This window comes from Ranitomeya imitator, chromosome 4 (assembly GCF_032444005.1).
Source record: "Ranitomeya imitator isolate aRanImi1 chromosome 4, aRanImi1.pri, whole genome shotgun sequence".
In the NCBI taxonomy this organism is placed as follows: domain Eukaryota; kingdom Metazoa; phylum Chordata; class Amphibia; order Anura; family Dendrobatidae; genus Ranitomeya; species Ranitomeya imitator.
The window spans coordinates 90,625,879-90,640,272 of NC_091285.1; the positions used below are offsets into that span (position 1 = coordinate 90,625,879).

General features: G+C 40.6%; 7 non-coding genes across 7 annotated transcripts; all 7 read left to right on the forward strand.

The window, feature by feature from the left end:
- Positions 1–1,822: 1,822 nt before the first annotated feature.
- TRNAL-AAG (transfer RNA leucine (anticodon AAG)) lies at positions 1,823–1,904 on the forward strand. The gene has a single exon. It is a non-coding gene; the product is annotated as a tRNA-Leu (tRNA).
- Positions 1,905–4,700: 2,796 nt separating this feature from the next.
- TRNAL-AAG (transfer RNA leucine (anticodon AAG)) lies at positions 4,701–4,782 on the forward strand. Its single transcript has one exon. It is a non-coding gene; the product is annotated as a tRNA-Leu (tRNA).
- A 399-nt stretch (positions 4,783–5,181) lies between these two features.
- TRNAL-AAG (transfer RNA leucine (anticodon AAG)) lies at positions 5,182–5,263 on the forward strand. The gene has a single exon. It is a non-coding gene; the product is annotated as a tRNA-Leu (tRNA).
- Positions 5,264–8,059: 2,796 nt separating this feature from the next.
- On the forward strand, positions 8,060–8,141 carry TRNAL-AAG (transfer RNA leucine (anticodon AAG)). The gene has a single exon. It is a non-coding gene; the product is annotated as a tRNA-Leu (tRNA).
- A 399-nt stretch (positions 8,142–8,540) lies between these two features.
- On the forward strand, positions 8,541–8,622 carry TRNAL-AAG (transfer RNA leucine (anticodon AAG)). Its single transcript has one exon. It is a non-coding gene; the product is annotated as a tRNA-Leu (tRNA).
- A 2,796-nt stretch (positions 8,623–11,418) lies between these two features.
- Positions 11,419–11,500, forward strand: TRNAL-AAG (transfer RNA leucine (anticodon AAG)). Its single transcript has one exon. It is a non-coding gene; the product is annotated as a tRNA-Leu (tRNA).
- A 399-nt stretch (positions 11,501–11,899) lies between these two features.
- On the forward strand, positions 11,900–11,981 carry TRNAL-AAG (transfer RNA leucine (anticodon AAG)). Its single transcript has one exon. It is a non-coding gene; the product is annotated as a tRNA-Leu (tRNA).
- Positions 11,982–14,394: the final 2,413 nt, after the last annotated feature.

Consider the following 14,394-nt stretch of genomic DNA (forward strand, 5'->3'; position numbering starts at 1 on the left):
ATTTTTGAGATCAGATGTGAGTTGATCCTTAAAGGGGAAGGAGTGGGGATTCTTAGCTGAGGCAAGACCCCACGTCCATCTGTGACTGCGGAAGCGCACGGGATGAGACTTGAGCTGAGGACATATCTCGTCGTTCGTGAGATTGTTTTGGGATCCCTTGGACTCATGTGGACTATTGCTTTGTTAGCTGGCACAAGGATTATCTGGAGGTGCCCCCGAATCTGTTCTGTTGGACTCGTGGAAGGACTATTGTTTCGTTTATCGGGTGCGGGATTACTGGAAAGCACCTCCAGATCTGTTTATTTACTTGGGCTTATTGTGGACTTCTGGTGGACTTGAAGGACATTATGGATATTTGATGTTGTATGCTCCCTGCTTTAATAAATCTCATTGGATCATCCCTCGGCCTGTTGTCCCTTCCTGCTCTGCTGTACACCCCCTCACAAACTGGTTGGCAGCAGTGGGATCAGAGCAGAAGGAATGGAGGACAAAGGCCCATCAACATTGGGAACCAGCACCGCAGAGTACAAGAGCTGGACTGCGATGAACCTACAAACAAAGGCCCATGAAGTAGGAGTCCATTTTAAAGGACTCTCCAAGGAGCAGCTAATTGAGGCTTTGGAAGGAGTTCGCCTGCAAGATGACACTGAGGAAGGATCCTCACAGCAAATGGAGGAAAGACTGCAGCCGGAGGTAAATACCCAAAAAAGTCAGTGGGTTGTGTGGTACGAGGAGGAGTTGGCATTTCTGGGAGAAGAGGCCACCATAGACGATAAGAGGAAGGCCATTCACAGAGCTCAGGAGATGGCATTGCTGGAGCAGATCGCTTTGGAAGCAGCTAGAAGCTCCAGACAGACTGTAACCTCAGCACCCACCATGAGGGAACTCCCCAGAGTGTCCCACAAAGACTTTAAGCCCTTTAATGAGGCTGCAGGCGACATTGAGGGCTTCTTCCAGGACTTTGAGCATCAGTGTTGATTAATGGAAGTCCCGGAAAGGGAGCGAGTTCGACATCTTGTGGGGTTCTTAGAGGGTGGAGCTGCTGAAGCCTATAGAGCTATGGACCCTCAGGGGAACTGTGAGTATGCGGCGATTAAACAGACTATTCTAGGACATTATGCTATGTTAAACCTTGTTATCTTATTCTTATAATTATGCTAACATACAAAATTAGCATATGCTTTAATCCCACTGCTGCCAGTATTATGCGGTCTTGAAATGTTTTTGTACTTATTCTTATGATTTTGCTAACATGCAAATTAACGTGATTTAATCTTTTGTATTTGTATAATTTTGCGGTTTTCAGTTAAGATAAGGAATCGTAAAAATCATGCTGTTAAAGGTAGCATGGCCGAGTGGTCTAAGGCGCTGGAATTAGGCTCTAGTCTCTTTGGAGGCGTGGGTTCAAATCCCACTGCTGCCAGTAGGTCTTCAGAACATTTTGATCTAATTCAAATGATTTTGTATTTGCATGAGTGTGTGGGTTTCTGTTTAGGAAAAGACAGTTGATAGAATCATTGTTTTTTCCTATTGTTTAGAGACTTAACCATTTTACAACAGACCTGTAGGTTTAAATCCCACTGCTGCCAGTAGTAAGAGTTCCTTAAAACCTTTTTATCTTATTCTTATACATACGCTAATATACAAAATTAGCATATGCTTTAATCCCACTGCTGCCAGTATTATGCGGTCTTGAAATGTTTTTGTACTTATTCTTATGATTTTGCTAACATGCAAATTAACATGTGATTTAATCTTTTGTATTTGTATAATTTTGTGGTTTTCAGTTAAGATAAGGAATCTTAAAAGTCATGCTGCTAAAGGTAGCATGGCCGAGCGGTCTAAGGCGCTGGATTAAGGCTCCAGTCTCTTCAGAGGCGTGGGTTCAAATCCCACTGCTGCCAGTAGGTCTTCAGAACCTTTTGATCTAATTCTTATGATTTTGTATTTGCATGAGTGTGTGGATTTCTGTTTAGGAAAAGACAGTTGATAGAATCATTGGTTTTTCCTATTGTTTAGAGACTTAACCATTTTACAACAGACCTGTAGGTTCAAATCCCACTGCTGCCAGTAGTAAGAGTTCCTTAAAACCTTTTTATCTTATTCTTATAACTATGCTAACATACAAAATTAGAATATGCTTTAATCCCACTGCTGCCAGTATTATGAGGTCTTGAAATGTTTTTGTACTTATTCTTATGATTTTGCTAACATGCAAATTAGCATGTGATCTAATCTTCTTTTGTATTTGTATGATTTTTCGGTTTTTGGTTAAGATAAAGACCGTTGATAGAATCATTGGTTTTTCCTAATGTTTAGAGACATGCCCTTTTTCCAACATGCACTAATTTTAAATGTTGTCAAATGTACTTCACTTACTCTAAGGAAGCCTACTTAATCATGCTGAGTATGACTCAGCAGTATGAGTTCTTGAAAATCTTTTGATCTTATTCTTATAATTATGAAAACAGACAAAATTTGCATGTGCTTTCATCCCACTGCTGCCAGTATGATATGTGCTTGAAAATTGTTTTGAACTTACTCTTATGATTTTACTAACATACAAACTTACATGTGTTTTAATCTTCTTTTGTATTTGCTTAAGTGTTTTCTTTCTGGTTAAGATAAAAACAGTTGATAGAATTATTGTTTTTTTCCTAATATTTAGAGACATGTCTGTCATGATATGTACTTTTGCCCTGTCCTGTATTTGAATAATATGCCATTTGATGTATGTAACTGTTCTCTGGTTTCTATTAGCTGTAATTTATGTATTTTCTTGTGCAGGGAGTTCACCTGTAACAATATGTCTCCTTCCCCCAATACTTGCAGCCCTAAGCTATAATGTAATTAAGGTTTGTCAACACCACTAGTGAAGAATAGCCATTCTTTCTCACAGCAGGTGGCTAGTCATATGTACATACTAGATAGACTAAGAGGAGCCGACCAGTCTAGAATCTTCAGGTGGACCCAACCATTGAATAGAAGGTGTGACCCCTACCCCCCTTCATGGGTGGATCCCAGGAGCTCAGATAATCCATTCTTATTTTTGAGATCAGATGTGAGTTGATCCTTAAAGGGGAAGGAGTGGGGATTCTTAGCTGAGGCAAGACCCCACGTCCATCTGTGACTGCGGAAGCGTACGGGATGAGACTTGAGCTGAGGACATATCTCGTCGTTCGTGAGATTGTTTTGGGATCCCTTGGACTCATGTGGACTATTGCTTTGTTAGCTGGCACAAGGATTATCTGGAGGTGCCCCCGAATCTGTTCTGTTGGACTCGTGGAAGGACTATTGTTTCGTTTATCGGGTGCGGGATTACTGGAAAGCACCTCCAGATCTGTTTATTTACTTGGGCTTATTGTGGACTTCTGGTGGACTTGAAGGACATTATGGATATTTGATGTTGTATGCTCCCTGCTTTAATAAATCTCATTGGATCATCCCTCGGCCTGTTGTCCCTTCCTGCTCTGCTGTACACCCCGTCACAAACTGGTTGGCAGCAGTGGGATCAGAGCAGAAGGAATGGAGGACAAAGGCCCATCAACATTGGGAACCAGCACCGCAGAGTACAAGAGCTGGACTGCGATGAACCTACAAACAAAGGCCCATGAAGTAGGAGTCCATTTTAAAGGACTCTCCAAGGAGCAGCTAATTGAGGCTTTGGAAGGAGTTCGCCTGCAAGATGACACTGAGGAAGGATCCTCACAGCAAATGGAGGAAAGACTGCAGCCGGAGGTAAATACCCAAAAAAGTCAGTGGGTTGTGTGGTACGAGGAGGAGTTGGCATTTCTGGGAGAAGAGGCCACCATAGACGATAAGAGGAAGGCCATTCACAGAGCTCAGGAGATGGCATTGCTGGAGCAGATCGCTTTGGAAGCAGCTAGAAGCTCCAGACAGACTGTAACCTCAGCACCCACCATGAGGGAACTCCCCAGAGTGTCCCACAAAGACTTTAAGCCCTTTAATGAGGCTGCAGGCGACATTGAGGGCTTCTTCCAGGACTTTGAGCATCAGTGTTGATTAATGGAAGTCCCGGAAAGGGAGCGAGTTCGACATCTTGTGGGGTTCTTAGAGGGTGGAGCTGCTGAAGCCTATAGAGCTATGGACCCTCGGGGGAACTGTGAGTATGCGGCGATTAAACAGACTATTCTAGAACATTATGCTATGTTAAACCTTGTTATCTTATTCTTATAATTATGCTAACATACAAAATTAGCATATGCTTTAATCCCACTGCTGCCAGTATTATGCGGTCTTGAAATGTTTTTGTACTTATTCTTATGATTTTGCTAACATGCAAATTAACATGTGATTTAATCTTTTGTATTTGTATAATTTTGCGGTTTTCAGTTAAGATAAGGAATCGTAAAAATCATGCTGTTAAAGGTAGCATGGCCGAGTGGTCTAAGGCGCTGGACTTAGGCTCCTGTCTCTTTGGAGGCATGGGTTCAAATGCCAGTGTATTTCTACTTTGAAACTTTTTAGCTTATATTTATGATTTTGCTAATAGAAAAATTAGCATGTGTTTTATTATTTTGTATTTGTATGAGTCCATGCTTTGCTGTTTTGCAAAAGACAGTAGATAGAATCATTGCTTTTTGCTTAGAGACCTATCCATTTTCCACCTTGAAGAAGTTAAAATGTAGGAAAATTCACTAAACTTACTCTAAGGAAGCTTTCTTTATGTAGTATATTAGGGTAGCATGGCCGAGCGGTCTAAGGCGCTGGATTAAGGCTCCAGTCTCTTCAGAGGCGTGGGTTCAAATCCCACTGCTGCCAGTAGGTCTTCAGAACATTTTGATCTAATTCAAATGATTTTGTATTTGCATGAGTGTGTGGGTTTCTGTTTAGGAAAAGACAGTTGATAGAATCATTGTTTTTTCCTATTGTTTAGAGACTTAACCATTTTACAACAGACCTGTAGGTTTAAATCCCACTGCTGCCAGTAGTAAGAGTTCCTTAAAACCTTTTTATCTTATTCTTATACATACGCTAATATACAAAATTAGCATATGCTTTAATCCCAATGCTGCCAGTATTATGCGGTCTTGAAATGTTTTTGTACTTATTCTTATGATTTTGCTAACATGCAAATTAACATGTGATTTAATCTTTTGTATTTGTATAATTTTGTGGTTTTCAGTTAAGATAAGGAATCTTAAAAGTCATGCTGCTAAAGGTAGCATGGCCGAGCGGTCTAAGGCGCTGGATTAAGGCTCCAGTCTCTTCAGAGGCGTGGGTTCAAATCCCACTGCTGCCAGTAGGTCTTCAGAACCTTTTGATCTAATTCTTATGATTTTGTATTTGCATGAGTGTGTGGATTTCTGTTTAGGAAAAGACAGTTGATAGAATCATTGGTTTTTCCTATTGTTTAGAGACTTAACCATTTTACAACAGACCTGTAGGTTCAAATCCCACTGCTGCCAGTAGTAAGAGTTCCTTAAAACCTTTTTATCTTATTCTTATAACTATGCTAACATACAAAATTAGCATATGCTTTAATCCCACTGCTGCCAGTATTATGAGGTCTTGAAATGTTTTTGTACTTATTCTTATGATTTTGCTAACATGCAAATTAGCATGTGATCTAATCTTCTTTTGTATTTGTATGATTTTTCGGTTTTCGGTTAAGATAAAGACCGTTGATAGAATCATTGGTTTTTCCTAATGTTTAGAGACATGCCCTTTTTCCAACATGCACTAATTTTAAATGTTGTCAAATGTACTTCACTTACTCTAAGGAAGCCTACTTAATCATGCTGAGTATGACTCAGCAGTATGAGTTCTTGAAAATCTTTTGATCTTATTCTTATAATTATGAAAACAGACAAAATTTGCATGTGCTTTCATCCCACTGCTGCCAGTATGATATGTGCTTGAAAATTGTTTTGAACTTACTCTTATGATTTTACTAACATACAAACTTACATGTGTTTTAATCTTCTTTTGTATTTGCTTAAGTGTTTTCTTTCTGGTTAAGATAAAAACAGTTGATAGAATTATTGTTTTTTTCCTAATATTTAGAGACATGTCTGTCATGATATGTACTTTTGCCCTGTCCTGTATTTGAATAATATGCCATTTGATGTATGTAACTGTTCTCTGGTTTCTATTAGCTGTAATTTATGTATTTTCTTGTGCAGGGAGTTCACCTGTAACAATATGTCTCCTTCCCCCAATACTTGCAGCCCTAAGCTATAATGTAATTAAGGTTTGTCAACACCACTAGTGAAGAATAGCCATTCTTTCTCACAGCAGGTGGCTAGTCATATGTACATACTAGATAGACTAAGAGGAGCCGACCAGTCTAGAATCTTCAGGTGGACCCAACCATTGAATAGAAGGTGTGACCCCTACCCCCCTTCATGGGCGGATCCCAGGAGCTCAGATAATCCATTCTTATTTTTGAGATCAGATGTGAGTTGATCCTTAAAGGGGAAGGAGTGGGGATTCTTAGCTGAGGCAAGACCCCACGTCCATCTGTGACTGCGGAAGCGTACGGGATGAGACTTGAGCTGAGGACATATCTCGTCGTTCGTGAGATTGTTTTGGGATCCCTTGGACTCATGTGGACTATTGCTTTGTTAGCTGGCACAAGGATTATCTGGAGGTGCCCCCGAATCTGTTCTGTTGGACTCGTGGAAGGACTATTGTTTCGTTTATCGGGTGCGGGATTACTGGAAAGCACCTCCAGATCTGTTTATTTACTTGGGCTTATTGTGGACTTCTGGTGGACTTGAAGGACATTATGGATATTTGATGTTGTATGCTCCCTGCTTTAATAAATCTCATTGGATCATCCCTCGGCCTGTTGTCCCTTCCTGCTCTGCTGTACACCCCGTCACAAACTGGTTGGCAGCAGTGGGATCAGAGCAGAAGGAATGGAGGACAAAGGCCCATCAACATTGGGAACCAGCACCGCAGAGTACAAGAGCTGGACTGCGATGAACCTACAAACAAAGGCCCATGAAGTAGGAGTCCATTTTAAAGGACTCTCCAAGGAGCAGCTAATTGAGGCTTTGGAAGGAGTTCGCCTGCAAGATGACACTGAGGAAGGATCCTCACAGCAAATGGAGGAAAGACTGCAGCCGGAGGTAAATACCCAAAAAAGTCAGTGGGTTGTGTGGTACGAGGAGGAGTTGGCATTTCTGGGAGAAGAGGCCACCATAGACGATAAGAGGAAGGCCATTCACAGAGCTCAGGAGATGGCATTGCTGGAGCAGATCGCTTTGGAAGCAGCTAGAAGCTCCAGACAGACTGTAACCTCAGCACCCACCATGAGGGAACTCCCCAGAGTGTCCCACAAAGACTTTAAGCCCTTTAATGAGGCTGCAGGCGACATTGAGGGCTTCTTCCAGGACTTTGAGCATCAGTGTTGATTAATGGAAGTCCCGGAAAGGGAGCGAGTTCGACATCTTGTGGGGTTCTTAGAGGGTGGAGCTGCTGAAGCCTATAGAGCTATGGACCCTCGGGGGAACTGTGAGTATGCGGCGATTAAACAGACTATTCTAGAACATTATGCTATGTTAAACCTTGTTATCTTATTCTTATAATTATGCTAACATACAAAATTAGCATATGCTTTAATCCCACTGCTGCCAGTATTATGCGGTCTTGAAATGTTTTTGTACTTATTCTTATGATTTTGCTAACATGCAAATTAACATGTGATTTAATCTTTTGTATTTGTATAATTTTGCGGTTTTCAGTTAAGATAAGGAATCGTAAAAATCATGCTGTTAAAGGTAGCATGGCCGAGTGGTCTAAGGCGCTGGACTTAGGCTCCTGTCTCTTTGGAGGCATGGGTTCAAATGCCAGTGTATTTCTACTTTGAAACTTTTTAGCTTATATTTATGATTTTGCTAATAGAAAAATTAGCATGTGTTTTATTATTTTGTATTTGTATGAGTCCATGCTTTGCTGTTTTGCAAAAGACAGTAGATAGAATCATTGCTTTTTGCTTAGAGACCTATCCATTTTCCACCTTGAAGAAGTTAAAATGTAGGAAAATTCACTAAACTTACTCTAAGGAAGCTTTCTTTATGTAGTATATTAGGGTAGCATGGCCGAGCGGTCTAAGGCGCTGGATTAAGGCTCCAGTCTCTTCAGAGGCGTGGGTTCAAATCCCACTGCTGCCAGTAGGTCTTCAGAACATTTTGATCTAATTCAAATGATTTTGTATTTGCATGAGTGTGTGGGTTTCTGTTTAGGAAAAGACAGTTGATAGAATCATTGTTTTTTCCTATTGTTTAGAGACTTAACCATTTTACAACAGACCTGTAGGTTTAAATCCCACTGCTGCCAGTAGTAAGAGTTCCTTAAAACCTTTTTATCTTATTCTTATACATACGCTAATATACAAAATTAGCATATGCTTTAATCCCAATGCTGCCAGTATTATGCGGTCTTGAAATGTTTTTGTACTTATTCTTATGATTTTGCTAACATGCAAATTAACATGTGATTTAATCTTTTGTATTTGTATAATTTTGTGGTTTTCAGTTAAGATAAGGAATCTTAAAAGTCATGCTGCTAAAGGTAGCATGGCCGAGCGGTCTAAGGCGCTGGATTAAGGCTCCAGTCTCTTCAGAGGCGTGGGTTCAAATCCCACTGCTGCCAGTAGGTCTTCAGAACCTTTTGATCTAATTCTTATGATTTTGTATTTGCATGAGTGTGTGGATTTCTGTTTAGGAAAAGACAGTTGATAGAATCATTGGTTTTTCCTATTGTTTAGAGACTTAACCATTTTACAACAGACCTGTAGGTTCAAATCCCACTGCTGCCAGTAGTAAGAGTTCCTTAAAACCTTTTTATCTTATTCTTATAACTATGCTAACATACAAAATTAGCATATGCTTTAATCCCACTGCTGCCAGTATTATGAGGTCTTGAAATGTTTTTGTACTTATTCTTATGATTTTGCTAACATGCAAATTAGCATGTGATCTAATCTTCTTTTGTATTTGTATGATTTTTCGGTTTTCGGTTAAGATAAAGACCGTTGATAGAATCATTGGTTTTTCCTAATGTTTAGAGACATGCCCTTTTTCCAACATGCACTAATTTTAAATGTTGTCAAATGTACTTCACTTACTCTAAGGAAGCCTACTTAATCATGCTGAGTATGACTCAGCAGTATGAGTTCTTGAAAATCTTTTGATCTTATTCTTATAATTATGAAAACAGACAAAATTTGCATGTGCTTTCATCCCACTGCTGCCAGTATGATATGTGCTTGAAAATTGTTTTGAACTTACTCTTTTGATTTTACTAACATACAAACTTACATGTGTTTTAATCTTCTTTTGTATTTGCTTAAGTGTTTTCTTTCTGGTTAAGATAAAAACAGTTGATAGAATTATTGTTTTTTTCCTAATATTTAGAGACATGTCTGTCATGATATGTACTTTTGCCCTGTCCTGTATTTGAATAATATGCCATTTGATGTATGTAACTGTTCTCTGGTTTCTATTAGCTGTAATTTATGTATTTTCTTGTGCAGGGAGTTCACCTGTAACAATATGTCTCCTTCCCCCAATACTTGCAGCCCTAAGCTATAATGTAATTAAGGTTTGTCAACACCACTAGTGAAGAATAGCCATTCTTTCTCACAGCAGGTGGCTAGTCATATGTACATACTAGATAGACTAAGAGGAGCCGACCAGTCTAGAATCTTCAGGTGGACCCAACCATTGAATAGAAGGTGTGACCCCTACCCCCCTTCATGGGCGGATCCCAGGAGCTCAGATAATCCATTCTTATTTTTGAGATCAGATGTGAGTTGATCCTTAAAGGGGAAGGAGTGGGGATTCTTAGCTGAGGCAAGACCCCACGTCCATCTGTGACTGCGGAAGCGTACGGGATGAGACTTGAGCTGAGGACATATCTCGTCGTTCGTGAGATTGTTTTGGGATCCCTTGGACTCATGTGGACTATTGCTTTGTTAGCTGGCACAAGGATTATCTGGAGGTGCCCCCGAATCTGTTCTGTTGGACTCGTGGAAGGACTATTGTTTCGTTTATCGGGTGCGGGATTACTGGAAAGCACCTCCAGATCTGTTTATTTACTTGGGCTTATTGTGGACTTCTGGTGGACTTGAAGGACATTATGGATATTTGATGTTGTATGCTCCCTGCTTTAATAAATCTCATTGGATCATCCCTCGGCCTGTTGTCCCTTCCTGCTCTGCTGTACACCCCGTCACAAACTGGTTGGCAGCAGTGGGATCAGAGCAGAAGGAATGGAGGACAAAGGCCCATCAACATTGGGAACCAGCACCGCAGAGTACAAGAGCTGGACTGCGATGAACCTACAAACAAAGGCCCATGAAGTAGGAGTCCATTTTAAAGGACTCTCCAAGGAGCAGCTAATTGAGGCTTTGGAAGGAGTTCGCCTGCAAGATGACACTGAGGAAGGATCCTCACAGCAAATGGAGGAAAGACTGCAGCCGGAGGTAAATACCCAAAAAAGTCAGTGGGTTGTGTGGTACGAGGAGGAGTTGGCATTTCTGGGAGAAGAGGCCACCATAGACGATAAGAGGAAGGCCATTCACAGAGCTCAGGAGATGGCATTGCTGGAGCAGATCGCTTTGGAAGCAGCTAGAAGCTCCAGACAGACTGTAACCTCAGCACCCACCATGAGGGAACTCCCCAGAGTGTCCCACAAAGACTTTAAGCCCTTTAATGAGGCTGCAGGCGACATTGAGGGCTTCTTCCAGGACTTTGAGCATCAGTGTTGATTAATGGAAGTCCCGGAAAGGGAGCGAGTTCGACATCTTGTGGGGTTCTTAGAGGGTGGAGCTGCTGAAGCCTATAGAGCTATGGACCCTCGGGGGAACTGTGAGTATGCGGCGATTAAACAGACTATTCTAGAACATTATGCTATGTTAAACCTTGTTATCTTATTCTTATAATTATGCTAACATACAAAATTAGCATATGCTTTAATCCCACTGCTGCCAGTATTATGCGGTCTTGAAATGTTTTTGTACTTATTCTTATGATTTTGCTAACATGCAAATTAACATGTGATTTAATCTTTTGTATTTGTATAATTTTGCGGTTTTCAGTTAAGATAAGGAATCGTAAAAATCATGCTGTTAAAGGTAGCATGGCCGAGTGGTCTAAGGCGCTGGACTTAGGCTCCTGTCTCTTTGGAGGCATGGGTTCAAATGCCAGTGTATTTCTACTTTGAAACTTTTTAGCTTATATTTATGATTTTGCTAATAGAAAAATTAGCATGTGTTTTATTATTTTGTATTTGTATGAGTCCATGCTTTGCTGTTTTGCAAAAGACAGTAGATAGAATCATTGCTTTTTGCTTAGAGACCTATCCATTTTCCACCTTGAAGAAGTTAAAATGTAGGAAAATTCACTAAACTTACTCTAAGGAAGCTTTCTTTATGTAGTATATTAGGGTAGCATGGCCGAGCGGTCTAAGGCGCTGGATTAAGGCTCCAGTCTCTTCAGAGGCGTGGGTTCAAATCCCACTGCTGCCAGTAGGTCTTCAGAACATTTTGATCTAATTCAAATGATTTTGTATTTGCATGAGTGTGTGGGTTTCTGTTTAGGAAAAGACAGTTGATAGAATCATTGTTTTTTCCTATTGTTTAGAGACTTAACCATTTTACAACAGACCTGTAGGTTTAAATCCCACTGCTGCCAGTAGTAAGAGTTCCTTAAAACCTTTTTATCTTATTCTTATACATACGCTAATATACAAAATTAGCATATGCTTTAATCCCACTGCTGCCAGTATTATGCGGTCTTGAAATGTTTTTGTACTTATTCTTATGATTTTGCTAACATGCAAATTAACATGTGATTTAATCTTTTGTATTTGTATAATTTTGTGGTTTTCAGTTAAGATAAGGAATCTTAAAAGTCATGCTGCTAAAGGTAGCATGGCCGAGCGGTCTAAGGCGCTGGATTAAGGCTCCAGTCTCTTCAGAGGCGTGGGTTCAAATCCCACTGCTGCCAGTAGGTCTTCAGAACCTTTTGATCTAATTCTTATGATTTTGTATTTGCATGAGTGTGTGGATTTCTGTTTAGGAAAAGACAGTTGATAGAATCATTGGTTTTTCCTATTGTTTAGAGACTTAACCATTTTACAACAGACCTGTAGGTTCAAATCCCACTGCTGCCAGTAGTAAGAGTTCCTTAAAACCTTTTTATCTTATTCTTATAACTATGCTAACATACAAAATTAGCATATGCTTTAATCCCACTGCTGCCAGTATTATGAGGTCTTGAAATGTTTTTGTACTTATTCTTATGATTTTGCTAACATGCAAATTAGCATGTGATCTAATCTTCTTTTGTATTTGTATGATTTTTCGGTTTTCGGTTAAGATAAAGACCGTTGATAGAATCATTGGTTTTTCCTAATGTTTAGAGACATGCCCTTTTTCCAACATGCACTAATTTTAAATGTTGTCAAATGTACTTCACTTACTCTAAGGAAGCCTACTTAATCATGCTGAGTATGACTCAGCAGTATGAGTTCTTGAAAATCTTTTGATCTTATTCTTATAATTATGAAAACAGACAAAATTTGCATGTGCTTTCATCCCACTGCTGCCAGTATGATATGTGCTTGAAAATTGTTTTGAACTTACTCTTATGATTTTACTAACATACAAACTTACATGTGTTTTAATCTTCTTTTGTATTTGCTTAAGTGTTTTCTTTCTGGTTAAGATAAAAACAGTTGATAGAATTATTGTTTTTTTCCTAATATTTAGAGACATGTCTGTCATGATATGTACTTTTGCCCTGTCCTGTATTTGAATAATATGCCATTTGATGTATGTAACTGTTCTCTGGTTTCTATTAGCTGTAATTTATGTATTTTCTTGTGCAGGGAGTTCACCTGTAACAATATGTCTCCTTCCCCCAATACTTGCAGCCCTAAGCTATAATGTAATTAAGGTTTGTCAACACCACTAGTGAAGAATAGCCATTCTTTCTCACAGCAGGTGGCTAGTCATATGTACATACTAGATAGACTAAGAGGAGCCGACCAGTCTAGAATCTTCAGGTGGACCCAACCATTGAATAGAAGGTGTGACCCCTACCCCCCTTCATGGGCGGATCCCAGGAGCTCAGATAATCCATTCTTATTTTTGAGATCAGATGTGAGTTGATCCTTAAAGGGGAAGGAGTGGGGATTCTTAGCTGAGGCAAGACCCCACGTCCATCTGTGACTGCGGAAGCGTACGGGATGAGACTTGAGCTGAGGACATATCTCGTCGTTCGTGAGATTGTTTTGGGATCCCTTGGACTCATGTGGACTATTGCTTTGTTAGCTGGCACAAGGATTATCTGGAGGTGCCCCCGAATCTGTTCTGTTGGACTCGTGGAAGGACTATTGTTTCGTTTATCGGGTGCGGGATTACTGGAAAGCACCTCCAGATCTGTTTATTTACTTGGGCTTATTGTGGACTTCTGGTGGACTTGAAGGACATTATGGATATTTGATGTTGTATGCTCCCTGCTTTAATAAATCTCATTGGATCATCCCTCGGCCTGTTGTCCCTTCCTGCTCTGCTGTACACCCCGTCACAAACTGGTTGGCAGCAGTGGGATCAGAGCAGAAGGAATGGAGGACAAAGGCCCATCAACATTGGGAACCAGCACCGCAGAGTACAAGAGCTGGACTGCGATGAACCTACAAACAAAGGCCCATGAAGTAGGAGTCCATTTTAAAGGACTCTCCAAGGAGCAGCTAATTGAGGCTTTGGAAGGAGTTCGCCTGCAAGATGACACTGAGGAAGGATCCTCACAGCAAATGGAGGAAAGACTGCAGCCGGAGGTAAATACCCAAAAAAGTCAGTGGGTTGTGTGGTACGAGGAGGAGTTGGCATTTCTGGGAGAAGAGGCCACCATAGACGATAAGAGGAAGGCCATTCACAGAGCTCAGGAGATGGCATTGCTGGAGCAGATCGCTTTGGAAGCAGCTAGAAGCTCCAGACAGACTGTAACCTCAGCACCCACCATGAGGGAACTCCCCAGAGTGTCCCACAAAGACTTTAAGCCCTTTAATGAGGCTGCAGGCGACATTGAGGGCTTCTTCCAGGACTTTGAGCATCAGTGTTGATTAATGGAAGTCCCGGAAAGGGAGCGAGTTCGACATCTTGTGGGGTTCTTAGAGGGTGGAGCTGCTGAAGCCTATAGAGCTATGGACCCTCGGGGGAACTGTGAGTATGCGGCGATTAAACAGACTATTCTAGAACATTATGCTATGTTAAACCTTGTTATCTTATTCTTATAATTATGCTAACATACAAAATTAGCATATGCTTTAATCCCACTGCTGCCAGTATTATGCGGTCTTGAAATGTTTTTGTACTTATTCTTATGATTTTGCTAACATGCAAATTAACATGTGATT